Source organism: Triturus cristatus, chromosome 1_1, assembly GCF_964204655.1.
Source record: "Triturus cristatus chromosome 1_1, aTriCri1.1, whole genome shotgun sequence".
In the NCBI taxonomy this organism is placed as follows: Eukaryota; Metazoa; Chordata; class Amphibia; order Caudata; family Salamandridae; genus Triturus; species Triturus cristatus.
Genome location: NC_140579.1, coordinates 944,221,263 through 944,237,782, shown reverse-complemented (window position 1 = coordinate 944,237,782; position 16,520 = coordinate 944,221,263). Strand labels below are relative to the sequence as shown.

At 43.0% G+C, this 16,520-nt stretch overlaps 1 protein-coding gene across 2 annotated transcripts in view; it reads left to right on the top strand.

Annotated features, from left to right (window-relative positions):
- The first annotated feature begins 843 nt into the window (after nt 1-843).
- LOC146871331 (uncharacterized) overlaps nt 844-16,520 on the top strand; it is a 733,473-nt gene continuing 717,796 nt past the window's right edge. The window contains exon 1 of one of the 2 annotated variants that reach the window (XR_014980983.1): nt 844-998. The gene's annotated coding sequence lies outside the window, so the exon portion shown is untranslated. The remainder of the gene's footprint in view (nt 999-16,520) is intronic. The other variant, XR_014980986.1, reaches the window with a different exon arrangement.

Below are 16,520 nucleotides of genomic sequence, written 5' to 3'. Positions count from 1 at the left end.
CACATAGGTACCTGTAGGTACATATAAAACAAGATTAGATATACATAAGTTCTACTGAACTTAGTTGTTGTAGAGCAAAGGGAGTAGCACACCCTGACTACAACTACTAGATAGATTTAGTAGGTAAACCCAAGTGTAGGTAGATTGCAACACATCCACCCACACTTAAGAGCAATGGCTGGGGCAGAGGGGCCAATGTACCTATCTCTGTTGAGAGTGACCCCCAGAGGGCACCATCCATCTTTGCTACCCTTAACCAGAATGAGCTCAGGCATTTGGCAACTCTTAGAGGCCTTAAACAGCCCAAGAACCCTACCTCTGCTGAGCCCATCCATATAAAGTGCAACTTCTGTATATTATAACGTTGTCTTGTTTGACGATTTGTGCTCCTGTGCTCATAAAGAGACTAGGGGTTACTTTGAGTAATAAATGCATATATATTTTGAATATATATCTGTGTGGTGTCCTTTCATTGGTATAAAGGGGGGTTACATTTGGTAAAACAGCCTGCTTAACACGCTTTAACGAGTTTAGCCTCAAAGACTGCTTAGCCTACGCTACCACTAGGGCAGCTAGTCCGAAAAGGTTGACTTACAACCACACCATAAGGGTTGCTTGGCATGGCACAAGGTGGTCACTTTAATTAGTGAACATCATATACCAGGCCAACTTCTCACACACTGTTTGAGCTACCATTGAAAAACTTGTCTCCTCAGCAGCTTCCCCACACTGCCGACTTTGGTCACCTTTTTTTTTTAAGATGCGGTCCCGTCAATAACCAGCAGGTGGCATTGCCGCTTTAAACTTCAATACTTGGGCATCGCCGCTTTAAGAACCCCAATCAGTTTCTCAGGCTGCTGGCTTCGCACAGCTCCTCCGGTGCTTTGATCGCCAGCCTCGTGGAGTCAGGGATTTCCAGCTACATGACGGGCACCTTCTCAGACGGACATCTGAGAAACGCACTGGCTGCCAGCCTCGGCAGGACCTCCTTCACTGCAGTGAGTCTTGTTTCTTTGATGGGGCCAAGCAGTCAGGCTAGGTGCAGCTTCGGTGAATTACGTGACGCTTCTTTCCCCTTCCGATGTCTCTGCAGTTGATTACTCGGGGGTACGTGCTGCAGACAGTCACCTTCAATTCTCCCTTGATTTTATTGGCCGCATTGCTCTGCCACGCGCTGCATTGTTCTTGCTCTACCCGCGGACCTCTTGCTGATCGGGTCACTCTTGTAGGCCAGTGGTGGAGGCATGCCCCGGCTCTCTTTACTCGCCGCACAGTGTCTCGCCTGCTGCCCACTACTGGTCGGGCGTCACTCAGTCTTCTGGCACTCTGCGGCGGCGGGTGTCGCAGTAATCTGGCCTTGCGGGCTTACCTTGTGGCGGGTGGCACCGCAGTAGACTCTTCAATGCAGGGTGGGCTCCCACTTATCTTCTTCACCCCGGGGCTTCCCACATGCCCCGTGGGTCTTCCGACGATAACTTCGCCCTCAGCACGGGGACTGCCCTTAACATGGGCCGCACACATCCCCTTTCACACCACTTTCTCAAACAGCAGCTGCACACACGAACACATCCCACCCTCGTCGCCATTGTTACGTTCTGGGCCCTAAGCCCCCATAGTGCAGAAAGGACGACACAGACACGGAGAGTGAGGTACTAAGAACTGCCCCAGGCACGTGCACCTGGCCTCTTTTATTGACAGGGTCACCTGACTGGTGACGCCTTTGGTGGGTGGGTGTAAGGTGTATTACACTTACGGGCAGAACACTAGAACGTGTCTAGCTAGACACAACATCACACATCTTTATAAACTAAGGACATGCGGAAAAATGCATGTGCTACTTGAAGATATGTGGATTGCACAAACAAATGCACTGGCATTTTCAGGCCGAAAATATACATTTTAGTTTATAAATGCTATATCCCCCTACAATGAGGCCTAGTAATTCTGCTCTTGTACGTAATGTTTACAAAAAGTGTGAAGAGTTGTGTGCACTTTAAAATGTAATTGCTCACTCATTCTCACTCATAACACCAGCCGAAAACATTTATAGGGAAAATGTATGGCTGAGGCAGTGAGACACAAATGTTTGTGGTTGGCATGCATCTGATTGGGACCAGGGTTTCAGCGGCGGCTCCTCCGCACAGAGTTTTGACAGGCCCTCTCAAACATGCGTATAGTTTTTCAGAATCGTAAGCCCACTGTCACACAACTGTGATTTGAGCCTCACGTTTATGGTTCCAACTGTGCCTTCGCGCCTAGGACAGAAACACAATGATGCTAAGAACCACAGCAAATGTGCTACGTATGTCTGCTTTACACAGTCCAGTTGGGTGTCTCTCCGTTTATATGTTATGGAGTTGACACAGCGTTGGCCCATCCCCTAAGTGCCTCGTCAAGAGCGTGCTGAGCCTCTAGGCCCAAGTCTGGGACTTTCCTGCCTCACCTCCCCCGGGAGTAAAGAGAGGAATGCGGGAGCAACGGATGCAGGTCCGCCCGCCCCGTCATCTTCGCCTGGGTGGGAGGAGAGGCTCCTCGCACATGTAGTACTCTGATACCAGCTCTCAAGGTGACTCGGCCCGCAGCACCTTCTCTTTCAGAGTCTGAGCCTGACTGAGTCCAGAGCAGGGGGTGGAGAGGGAGCATGGAGCGCTGGGGCTTATAGTCCTTCGGCTCAACAGTGAGATTTGAGGGGACAGACGCCATTTATCAAATCTGGACCCGGCTGCCGGATGGACTTGGACAGGTACGGTGTAAGAACCAATAGGTGTGAGACACCGGACAGCAGGAGGGGGCGGGAACAAAGGGAATGGGGACAACAGGGGGGCTGGAGGATGGAGAACACGGACAACGGGAGGGGGTAGGGAACAAAGGGAATGCAGACAATGGGAGGGGGGCAGGAACATGAAACTAACAAGCATTGAAAATGCAATAGGTCTCGCCCTCGTTTAAGTTAAAGCAATTCGGTTTGTAATTAGGTGGCTTTTTAGCTTTGCTTTTATTAGTGTTTTTCAAACTTTGATGTATATAACATGCATATATATGTATGCATGCATTTATATTTGTATTTATTCACTGAAAAAAAACATAGGTTTAAGAGACGTTCTAGTAAGAAATTAGCATTTAAAAAACCATAGAAATTCACAGAAAAAACCATAGGTTTCAGGGGTGTTATAGTTAGCTGCCCATTTCGCTCGTACAAAACCATAGAAATTCCTCCGTTATAGTTAGTTCTGCTAACTATAACTCACGCGCCCGCAATGCACTGCTGATGATGTCACATATTGCATCATTCATGACATGGTCAGTGACATCACTGATGACATCTCAAATGACATCACTGATGACATCATCCACTGAATGTGGTTTAGTTTGAAATTTAAATATGTATTATATATATACCAATCTGTATTGAAGATTGAGTGGATATATAACTGTCTGGATGGAGGATTTAGTAGCTGTCTGACTGTCTTTTTAAGTGAGTAATTAAAAGTGTCTCACTTAATACATGGATTAGTAACTAAACTATGTGAATGTGTGCAGCACTGTCTCTGTTGTTGTATAACATGCTGCCTCAGTTGGTCACTAACTACATGAGTGTGTATATTAGTTATTGATTAGTTGGGTGAGTATTTGTATGGGACACTGAGTTTGTGTGTGGTTGGATGGGGTCTGTAACTCTATGCATAGATGTGTGAATGGTTGATTGACTAGGTGTATGGGTTTAAGAGTGCATGTGGAAACAGTTGTTTGGGTGACTGAGTGTCTTTATTTGTGTGTTGGTGAGCGAATATATGTTTTAGTTGTACATCTTCAACAAAGTAAAAAAATAAAAGGCATTGTATGTGAGAGTTGGTGTATATAAATAAGTTTGTGTAAGAGTCAGTGATTGTGAGAGTAAATATATGAATGAGTGTATAATTGTAATGGTGCTTTTTTAACATATTAACAATGAGTTACTAAGTGTTTGAATAAATGAGGCGTCGTTGGATAATTGTGTAAGTGAGCAAATTTAAGTGCGATACATTTTTTCATGAGTGAGTAGGATGACTGCATAACCGACTAAGATGACTGCTGATGTGTCAATGTCTATATATGTGTATGAGTGCATTTGATAGTGTTCTATTAATTAATGACTGCATGTATAGATGATTCTGTTGTTGAATGTGTGTGTAGACTTAGGAATCAGTGAGTGGGTATGTAGTAACTGGTATTGGTGTGTCAATGGTTTCAAATATGGTACTCTGTATTTTACAGTGAGTGATGAAAGGTTATACTAGTGTATGATGTGGTGTATCGGATTGTCAAGTGGATGATGTCATCAGTGATGTCATCAGTGATGTCATCAGTGATGTCACTGACCACGTCATGAATGATGCAATATGTGACATCATCAGCAGTGCATTGCGGGCGCGTGAGTTATAGTTAGCAGAACTAACTATAACGGAGGAATTTCTATGGTTTTGTACGAGTGAAATGGGCAGCTAACTATAACACCCCTGAAACCTATGGTTTTTTCTGTGAATTAAATGCTAATTTCTAACTATAAAGTCTCTGAAACCTATGTTTTTTTTCAGTGAATTTCAAAGGTTTTTTAAATGCTAACTTTTAAGTGTGATAGTAGTTATAGCTATTTTTTTGTACTGATTTTCTACAGTTTAACTGTTTATTTATAAATATTTTATTCATTAAATAACATATTTTTCTGAAAATTGCAATGAAACATTTTTTAATTAAAAATGAAATATTGATTAATTTTCTTGTTTTCATTTTTTATTTTAATATATTTATATCATTTTCTTTTTAAAAAAATTCCAACTTTTTTCGCAGTCGCGCACTCAAAGTGTACACATCACGGTGGGTGCGCGCATTCTAGCCGCCATTTTAGAAAAGTCATGAAGGATCCGCGTACATCATATACATTTAATATCACGTGATATGCGCGATTGGTATGCAACCAGTCTGCGACTCCTGCTCCCGCACATTCGCGACACATGCGCATTACGGTACGAGATGTTTGCGCGCTTGCGGGTCCCGCGTGACATCATATACGTGCTGGGGCGCGCTGGGTGCACGACTCCCGCAAAAAAAATGTATGTTCCAAAATGATATGTATGTGTCTTTAATATACATATTAAGGCAAGAGATTATGTAAGATATTCATCAAAATAATATATTTGTACTTATAAGAAACTTATATTATTTTTAAATATATTTTTGCGAAGTCGGGTGCGTGCGTCGTGAGTGCAGAAAACCAGGTCAGCAGAGCTGCTGTAGAGCCAGAGAACCAGGTCAGCAGAGCTGCTCTAGAGCCTAAGAACTAGGTCAGCAGAGCTGCTCTACAGTCAGAGAACCAGGTCAGCAGAGCTGCTGTAGGGCCAGAGAAACCAGGTCAGCAGAGCTGCTTTAGAGGGAGAGAACCAGGTCAGCAGAGCTGCTTTAGAGCCAGAGAACCAGGCCAGCAGAGCTGCTTTAGAGCCAGAGAACCAGGTTAGCAGAGCTGCTTTAGAGCCAGAGAACCAAGTCAGCAGAGCTACTCTAGAGCCAGAGAACCAAATCAGCAGAGCTGCTTTAGAGCCATAGAACAAGGTCAGCAGAGCTGCTTTAGAGCCAGAGAACCAGGTCAGTAGAGCTGCTCTAGAGCCTAAGAACCAGGTCAACAGAGCTGCTCTAGAGCCAGAGAACCAGGTCAGCAGAGCTGCTGCAGAGCCAGAGAAACCAGGTCAGTAGAGCTGCTTTAGAGGGAGAGAACTAGGTCAGCAGAGCTTCTATAGAGCCAGAGAACCATGTCAGCAGAACTGCTTTAGAGCCATAGAACTGGGTCAACTGAGCTGATTTAGAGCCAGAGAACCAGGTCTGCAGAGCTGTTGTAGAGCCAGAGAACTAGATCAGCAGAGCTGCTCTGTAGCATAAGAACTAGGTCAGCAGAGCTGCTCTAGAGCCAGAGAACCAGGTCAGCAGACCTGCTGTAGAGCCAGAGAAACCAGGTCAGCAGAGCTGCTTTAGAGAGAGAGAACCAGGTCAGCAGAGCTGCTTTAGAGCCAGAGAACCAGATCAGCAGAGCTGCTCTAGCTGAAACTGACTGACTGACACTGACTGACTGACACTGATTGACTGACACTGACTGAAACTGACTGACTGACACTGACTGACTGACTGACACTCACTGACTGACATGGACTGACACTGACTGACTATTCTCTACTACTGACTCTCTACTACTCTCTACTACTCTCTCTCTACTACTCATTCTCTACTACTCATTCTCTACTACTCACTCTCAAATACTCGCTACTACTCTCTACTACTGTCTACTATTCACTCACTACTACTCACTACTACTTTCTACTACTCTCTACCACTCACTCTCTACTACTCTACTACTCACTCTCTACCACTCACTCTCTACTGCTCTACTACTCACTCTCTACTACTCACTCGCTACTACTCTCTACTACTCACTCTCTACTACACACTCTACTACTCTCTCTCTCTACTACTCTCTACTATTCACTCTCTACTACTCACTCTCTACTACTCTCTACTACTCACTCTACTACTCTCTGCTGCTCTCTAGCACTCACTCTCTACTACTCTCTCTCTACTATTCACTCTCTACTATTCACTCTCTACTATTCGCTCTCTACTACTCGCTCTCTACTACTCACTCTCTACTACTCTCTCTGCTACTCACTCTCTACTCTCTACTACTCACTCTCTACTACTCTACTACTCTCTACTACTCGCTCTACAACTCACTCTCTACTATTCTCTACTACTCAGTCTGTTACTCTCTCCTACTCTCTACCACTCACTCTCTACTACTCACTCTCTACTACTCACTCTCTACTACTCACTCTCTACTACTCACTCTCTACTACTCACTCTCTACTACTCTCTACTACTCTATACTACTCTATACTACGCACTCTGTACTACTCTCTACTACTCACTCTCTACTACTAACTCTCTACTACTCACTCTCTACTACTCTCTACTGCTCACTCTCCACTACTGATTCTCTATTACTCGCTCTCAACTACTCTCTACTACTCACTCTCAACTACTCTCTACTACTCACTCTACTACTCACTCTCTACTACTCTACTACTCTCTCTACTTCTCACTCTCTACTACTCTCTCTACTACTCACTCTCTACTACACACTCTCTACTACTTGCTCTCTGCTACTCGCTCTCTTCTACTCTCTAGTACTCTCTAATACTCACTCTCTACTACTCACGCTCTACTACTCTCTACTACTCACTCTCTACCTCTCTACCTCTACACCTCTACCTCTCTACCTCTCTGTACATGCACACATATGCACATATATCTATGCATATAGATAGATAGATAATGACTTTATTTCGGATATTTGTCAATCCATAAAAGTACACATCAATAAACAGTTCATATTAAAAAACATCACAATAATGACAAAATCGATCACACAGACATACAATACATAAATTCCATAAAAGAGTGCAAAGGCAAAACAGTACAGGAAAAAAAGTGCATAAGTGCAATGGGCGACTAATAGTTCAGAGGAAGTTACATTTACTCATCTAAACTTTTTCTAAATCTTAGTGTCAATTTTAAAAATTCTAACACCTGGAGGACAGTATCCGGGTGCAGCAGCTGTAAGTACATAAAGGCAGGTCTAATTTGTTTAAAATTTAATTTCTTTAAAAGGGTAACAAGGTATCTCCTACGGGGATATTCATAAAATGTACATAAAAACATAAAATGTAGCATATCCTGTGGAGACTTCCCGTCGCAGCCACAGGGAGCTACAGGTTTCTTAAAAATATCTGCCGTGGGTCTAAATAAGAGAAGATGGAAAATGTTAAACCTGAATCGGGTCAGCAAAAATTTCTCATGTGAGGTGAAGGGGCATGTTAGATACTTTTCCATAGAATTGCAAGTACTCAGCATAATATACTTTCTAACATTAGGTTTTAAGAGCTCAACATCATCTCTTAGGGCAATACATTTCATAGAGAAAACTTTTTTAATTGCTGCTACATCACCCTTAACTATATCCCTCGGTTTATCAAACAAGTTCAGGCAACCAAGTTTCAAAAATTGGGACTTCAGGTATTTAAGCCAAGGTACACACATGGCATGATCAAGTGATATAAGGTCTTCCACTATCAAATGTGTTAAAGGGATTTCATCACTTAACCATAGTTTTACCCAGCATAACAGAGGTTTTAAACTGACAATGTCGGATAAATACTGGCAGCCAAGTTCTTCATGTGCAATTAAGTTCGAGGTACTACATGGGACACATAACAGGCGTTTTAGAAATTTATTTTCAACTATTTGTAATTGTTCGCCATTTATGTAGCCCCATATCTCACTACCGTACACAGCAGTGGCTATGGATTTAGAGTTGTATAATTTCATCATAGCCACATTTGGTTTATTCCCCAGTTTAGACGCAGTATTGAAGATGGAAGCATTGACTCTAGTCATTTCCCCCTTTTTCTTGGCCAAGTGAGGAGCCCAATTAAGTTTGGTATCAAATAAGATACCTAAATAGGTGAATGTTTGAGTGGTAGGGATCGAGACATCATTCAATTTAAATTTGAACTTCTTCTTCGGTTGTCGGCCAACATGCATAATATAGGATTTTGAGTTGTTGACCTTAAGGTCCCTATCACACATGAAATTATTAAAAACATTCAATAGTGCCTGGAGACCAACTTCTGTTCTGGAAATTAAGACCGCATCGTCAGCATATAAAAGTAGAGGGATACCCCTCAGACCAACTCTAGGGCAGTCTGATTTTACCTCTTGTAAGACAGCCTCAAGGTCATTTATATAAAAGTTAAAAAGAAAAGGGGCCAAAATACACCCCTGACGTACTCCTTTATTGATACTAAAACTTCCTGTAGTTTCCCCGGTCGATGAAAACCTCACGTTAGCTCTTGTGTCGTTGTGCAGGTCCGCAAGGAACTCCACAATCCCCTTATCAATACCCTTATCCTTCATGGTCTGCCACAGCCTCCCCCTGTTGACACAGTCGAAGGCAGAGGACAGATCCATGAAGGCAAGGTGAATTGTTCCTTTATACACAACAGTATATTTATTCAATATAAGAAACAAATTAAGACATTGAGTTATAGTTGAACGCCCTTCACAAAAACCATATTGAGAGGTCGACAAAATATTGTTTTCGTTCGTCCAGCTTGTTAGGCGTTGGAGTATAACTCTCCCCATTATCTTCACCATTGAATCAATTAACGAGATTGGGCGATAACACAAAGCACTACCCCTGTCTCCTTTCTTAAAGACCGGAACTATTGTTGAGAGACCCCAAGTCTCCGGGCAACCCAATGTGGCTGCTGCATTAAAAACAGCAGTCAGAATGGGAGCCCAAAAGTCCGGATCAGATTTATAAAGATCAGGTGGTATTCCATCAGGGCCAGGGGCTTTGTTAGCAGTAAGACCCTTTATAGCAACCAGAACCTCATTTATATAAAAAATGATGGCAGTACTTTCCCTATCAGAGGGGACAGCAACCATAGTTGCATCTGCCTCTGAATAATATAAACTTTTAAAATGACTCTCCCATTCCTCCTTTGTTATACAACAAACCAGTCCATCTCCCGAGTCCCCAGTCAAAAAAAGGTTTCTTTACCAGACCCCAAAATTTAGTGCTGTTATTCAAAGTAGCGGGATCAAGCAGTTCCTCCCAGGCCTCTTTCCTCAAAAACTCTTTACGGGCAGCAATAGTAGCCTTATATTCCTTTCTACAGAGTTTTACGGCCTCCCTGTTCCTCGGGGTTGCTGCCAAGGCTACCCTCAAATTACGGGCAGCTAGAGTACAGTCATGACTGAACCATCTCGGGCCTAAGTTAAGTCGGGGTTTATATGGGACCGATAGAAATGCTGATACCCTTTCCGTAATGTTTTGGTACGCTTCTAGAACCACCTTGGGTTCACCTCCCCCATTCATACAAACTTTGATGTCCTCGGCACAACCTGCAGTGATATTCTTATAGAGGACATCCTCAGAGACCATAGACCATTTTAAGCGCCTCTTACCATCAGTTGTAACCAAACTACCTTGCCTGATACTCGTAATACCTTTTTTGAACCATGGGCAGTTTAGACCAATTATAAGAGGATTATGGTCACTGAATTCACTAAAGTCGATGGTAAAAGAATCCACAAAAGTTTGCATCGTCTGAGAGACCAATATATGGTCTATAAAGGTACCCCTTCCATGCCCTTTAAAAGTAGGGGTATCAAAGCGAAATAGCGGGTCTTTTAAAGACATGGCCAAACAGAGGTCATGGTCATTCAGAAAGTCATTACACAGTTCACCCTCCTTTGTGTGCTCCATGTGGAGACAGTCTGCCCGATCACATACCATTTCTGGTAAACATTTGTGCAATGGGTCTATACAAGGATGCAAATTAAAATCCCCCATAATCAGGAGGTTATGGCCCACATTTTCCATAAAATTTGAAACAAAGGAATTTAAAAAATAAATATGATTCCTGCCACCACTATCATGAACAGCATTGTAAAAGTTCACCAGCCCGACACGGACATTACCTCCACTTAAGGTTACACCCATTACACCTGTATGCTGTGCAACAATTCTTTGTACTTCACAGGGAATTAATATAGATACAAAAATTACAAGGCCCCCCTTGGGCCTACCCCGCACAGATGGCAAGGCTGGCACGAAGAAGGCCCTATACCCTTCCAAAAAGAGTTCACATCCCAATTCCCAGGTTTCTTGTAAACAAATAATCGAGAATTGTTTGATATAGATCACCCAGTTTACATCAGACATTTTGGCAGCAAGACCCGCAATGTTCCAAGAGACAGCAATTAATCCTGACAATTTACCTACCAAATTATCTGGATTAGTAGGTTCACCTGAAGCCCCGATGTCCTGAGCTGCAGGTGCCCCCCGTCAATCGCACAGTTCAAGACCAGATAATACTTCGAACCTATTCTGTGTGTGAAGATTCGGCCCATATTGATAGTGTCCAGCACTAACACTCCTATTAGACACGCCAATCGGTCCACCTACACCACAGGAATTAGTAATATTATGCAGAAGATGGGTCTCTTGCACGGGAGTAAAGGTTCACGTCCCCGCCTGGTTAAATTCTGTTGCAGTCGTGGTTTGCAAAAATAACCCAAGGGGCGTACACAGATACTATTTGTGTTATAAACCAGTGCAGCAGCTCTCAAAAGTACGGTTGCTACATGCTGGGGGTGTTTAAAATTTACGACTATACAGTCCCCTGAACCAGACTTTTTGGACGGCCCTACCCAATTTACACGCCTTACTGTTAATATTTCGTCAAAATAGGAAATCGGAAATCCACAATTTTTGTTGAGCCAGGACACTGTCTTATTTTTCAGAGAGATAAAGGATTCATCATGGGGAGATGCAGGGTGGGTGCCACAAGAGGGCACATTGGTCAGTACTACTACAAAAGGAGCACAGTCTGGTGGTAGATTAAGATGACCTTTGTGTCTCGCCACACTAGAGGCTCTAATGCTGTGGGGAGTTATGGATAATTGTTGCTGCAAAACAGTTTCCACAGGAATATCCGGCTGGGTAAAAGTTACGGGTCCTGGGATAACTGTATCAGCAGATTCTCCCCTCCCCTTATTCTGTATATCATTAGGAACAGCAGTATCTCTCCTTTTCCCCCCAGAGTAATCAATTCCACTAGGCTGAACTATCTCCCGAGACAATAACAGGTCACCCAGCCTTATCACTTCCTTAGCTAAATCATCAATCTTAGTGGTTAATGGTTTAATAAGCTCCTCCATTTTGACAGTAAAAGAAGCTTCTAAGTTTTTTAAGAGTGAGGCAATCATATCCGAGTTTAGATTAGCTCCATTACCAGCACCATTAGTGGCCGCGAATACAAAAGGGTTTGGTATAACAGTACCAGTAATTGGCTTGCCGACCTTCTTTTTTGGTTTACAATTATTATGTTTCCCGTTCTCCCTTTGAGACCGTGTTCTACATGATCTCGTATGCCTAGTCTCAGGTTGGGTCTCATTTAGTACATCAGCATCAGAACTTGACGACACCCGAGGAGCAGAATGGACCTCCACCTCTACAGGAATGAAAACTGGGAGGGCCGTAGAGATAACACCACTCGGGTTGATCTCAGGGTCTTGGGGCTGGCTTAGAGAATCATTTTCTAATAATGTATCTTCAATCACGATGCCTTTCCCCAAGGATACACGTCTATCATTATTAATCTGTGTTACTTTCCTGACCAGGAAATTATCTAGGGTAGCTGGAGCCGCCATCGCTTTATCAGTTTTTGATTTAACCATTCCGTTCGCTTATAGGTTAAGCTTCTGCCCAGAAACCCTAGTGTCTGCCTACGCACTCACAAACAGGACAATCAGATTAAAAAACAAATGGATATATCAAATGGCAACAATAGTCAATGCGCGGTCACCACCATTCGACAAGATGCACAGAAACCTGGCCCAGTCCAGTCTCTTTTGGCCTCTGAGGGCCACAGAGGGCCCGCCCTTTGCCCGGGCTTAGCCCGGCGCCGCCCGCGCGCGGTCCCGCGATGCGGTGTCAGTGTCCGTTTTTAAAGAGCCTCCAGGCGCGAAACGGCGGTCGGCGGCTTCCGGGTCCGCCGCTAGGGCTGCTGGGTAATGTAGTACGGCTCCGCGCTGGGCTCCACACAGGCCAGGACGGCAACAGCAGGGCAGGGAGCACAACGCACCAGCACACCCCGGGGACTCCTGCGAGACACCTGGCGTCGCTCGGGTCTTCCGACTCGTGCTCCGTCACTCCCGTCGTGGGTTGGAGAAATTCGTGTTGTCCGGGGGCAGCTAGTCCTCTATTCCGACGCGTGTTAGCCAAACAGTATGATATCTGTTCTCTGCAGTAAAAGAGGGGCCTAATTGGATAACTGTACAGACAGAAGATGCCCGCTGGAGCCCCTCACATCCTGTAGTTGCCCTCGGCTCGGACCCCACCTGGCAGAGACCCTGGACAGACTATGCATATATATATTCACTTAAAAAAACCATAGGTTTCACACATGTTATAGTTAGCTGTACATTTCACTTGTAAAAAACCAATGAAATTCCACGTTATAGTTAGATCAGGTAACTATAACTTGCGCGCCCACAATAAACTGCTGATGACGTCACATATTACATCACTCATGACATGGTCAGTGACATCACTGATGACATCAATGATGACATCTGAAATTACACATTGTGGATTGCGGTCGCGCAAGTTATAGTTACCTGATCTAACTATAACGTGGAATTTCATTGGTTTTTTACGAGTGAAATGTACAGCTAACTATAACATGTGTGAAACCTATGGTTTTTTAAGTGAATTTGCAAGGTTTTGTAAATGATAATTCCTAACTATAACGTGTGTGAAACCTATGGTTTTTTCAGTGAATTTGTACGGTTTTTTAAATGCTAAGTTATGTATTTATTTTGTATTTTTTTTTCTGGTTTTTCACTGTGCGCACACCCTGCGCGCACGGTTCGCTTCGCGCACCGTGCGCGCGCTGTGGGTGCTCGGTGCACTTCGCGCACCGAGCGCCCACGTTGCGCAGTCCATGCCGTGCGCGCCTCCACTTTTTTTACAGAGTAACATTTCTTCTTTTCTCCCTTGTGGGTCCTTTAATTTATTTAATAAATGTGATTTTTACTTCTTTATTTTTTTTTTTATTTTTTTCCCCGTGCGCGTACGGTAAGCTTACCGTACGCGCACGCCGCGATTTTTTTTTAAAATTATTAAATGTATTTTTCGTACTTTTGGGTCCTTCTTGGACTCCCTGACAAACACTAGGGGGTCTGCAACTCTCTTCGTTGCCCCCTTTTCACGTTCCCCACCTTTGTTTGTCAGTGCGAGAGACAGAAAATGGCGGCCGACACTTCCTGATTTCGACCGATTCGAATGTTTACAGTCATGTAACCACCAATCAGAATTGAGCTCGCGCACGGCACCGTACGCGTACGGTAAGCTTACGGTAAGCGCACGGAGCGCGCTTACAGATATATATATATTGATTTAAATGCTATTTTCTCAGGACCTACTGAACAGATTTACACCAGACCTACAAAAGGCACATCCTTGACCTGAGGACTACCTCTCTGCCAAATTTCAAGTAATTCTGTTCAGCCGTTCGGGCTGTAGCTCGGACTAAACGTCCTATGGGAAAATGCATGGGGAAAACGCGTTTTGGGACCCCCCTTTTTTCTCAGCCCCCGCTTGACAAATCCCCCCGAGACTTTCAGGGTAGGAGCGGAGCGTAGCACCCCATTAGTTTTGAAAATTTTGCGAGGATTCGTCAACCGCCGCCAAAGTTATTCCAAATAGAATGTTGCGGATTTCCTATGGAAACACGGTCCTAACTATAACTATCTACTGGCGACCGCCAGTAGATAATATGTATATGTATGTATGTATATATATATATATATATATATATATATATATATATATATATATATATATATATATATATACACACATACATATATAAACATAATCTGCAAATCTATATAAATATAAATTCATGCAAACATATACATATACATATATGCATACATATGCATGGTATGTATATGAAATTTTGAAAAACACTAATAAAAGCAAAGCTAAAAAGCCACCTAATTATAAACAGAATTGCTTTAACTTAAACGAGGGCGAGACCTATTGCATTTTCAATGCTTGTTTACTTTGGTTCCATCAAGAAGGGAATCAGATGTGACACATTTGCCATAAATTCTGAATGGTAGCACTCTAGTTCCTCATTAGATCACTGTAGCAAAGCTACTGCTCACCAGGGAAGTCTGCTGCTGGTATTCAAAGCGCATGTTTCAGTCTGCATGTCAGAACTTTTTAATGAAATAGAAGAGGATTTGAGAAGTCAAAATGTGCCCTAAGTTTTCTTTCTGCAGCACTAATGATAATTTCTATGGCAAAATGAACCCCCTCATTTTGTTCCTTTGCAAATTAAATGTTTTAAATGTTACCACTTTATTCCAATCAAGATGGCTTCAGGTGTGCCATACCTTTGTCATAAGTAAGACTGTTAGCGCTCTAGTTGTTCTTTAAAACACTCTGGGATTTCTGTCATTGGGCTACATCTCGGTGATATTTGTGCTACATTTGGGCTCTTTTGTCTCTGGTGGCCATCTTGGGAACCTTGTTATGAAATCTCCTCAGTAGGCATACTGTCAGTTTTTACTTTGATTCAATGAAGAAGGCCTTCAGATGTGTCACACATTTGCCATGAATTCAGAATGTTAGCACTCTAGTTGCTCATTAGATCACTGTAGTAAAGCTACTGCTCACCAGGGAAGTCTGCTGCTGGTATTGAAAGTGCATGTTTCAGTCTGCATGTCAGAATTCTTTAATGAAATAGAAGAGGATTTGAGAAGTCACTCAAAATGTGCCCTCATTTTTCTTTCTGCAGCACTAATCATACATTCTATGGCAAAATGAACCCTCTCATTTTGTTCCTTTTTAAATTAAATGTTTTAAATGTTACCACTTTATTCCAATCAAGATGGCTTCAGGTGTGCCATACCTTTGTCATAAGTAAGACTGTTAGCGCTCTAGTTGTTCTTTGGAATACTCTGGGAAGCTGCAGTAGAACACAAAGGAATCAACTGACAGTCTCTGCCCTTGTTGGATGTACATGTTTTACTGAGAATGTCAGACTTCATTCTCACATGACTGAGAAAGATAATGTGAATATACAGAAAATATGCTCGCAGTTTAGCTTATAGATCACCTTCCAAACCTCTTTGGGAAAAGCATGTGAACATAGTTTTCTCTCAAACATGATTCATGATATCCCAGCAGAAGGCTTTTTCACATGGTAAAATCACCTTAGAACATACCACAATTCCTAAAATGAGTATGGTACCATCAACAAATGATTTATAATGTAACTAAAGTCTTAAAACCTTCTATTAACTGCAATGCTTTTTAATGAGGTGCCATCATGTATATTGGTCCCAAGATGGCTGCCAACACTTCTTGGGAAAGTGCTGACAGCCAATCAGATCTCACAATGAGATGAGTGGTTAGGCTCCGCCCAGATATATATATGATTTTACTTTTGATTTTCTCAGGAACTACTGAACGGATTTACACCATATATGCAAAAGGCACATGCCTGACCTGAGGACTACCTCTTTGCCAAATTTCAAGTAATTCTGTTCAGCTGTTCGGGCTGTACCTTCGACTAAAGGTCCTATGGGAAAATGCATGGGGAAAACGCGTTTTGGGACCCCCTTTTTTCTCAGCCCCCGCTTGACGAATCACCCCGAGACTTTCAGGGTAGGAGCTGAGGAGAGCGCCCCATTAGTTTTGAAAATTTCACGAAGATAAGTCAACCGGCGCCAAAGTTATTCAAAATAGAATTTTCTGATTTCCTATGGGAACTCGGTCCTAACTATAACTATCTACTGGCGACCGCCAGTAGATAATATAGATATGCAGATGTATATATATGTATGTATGT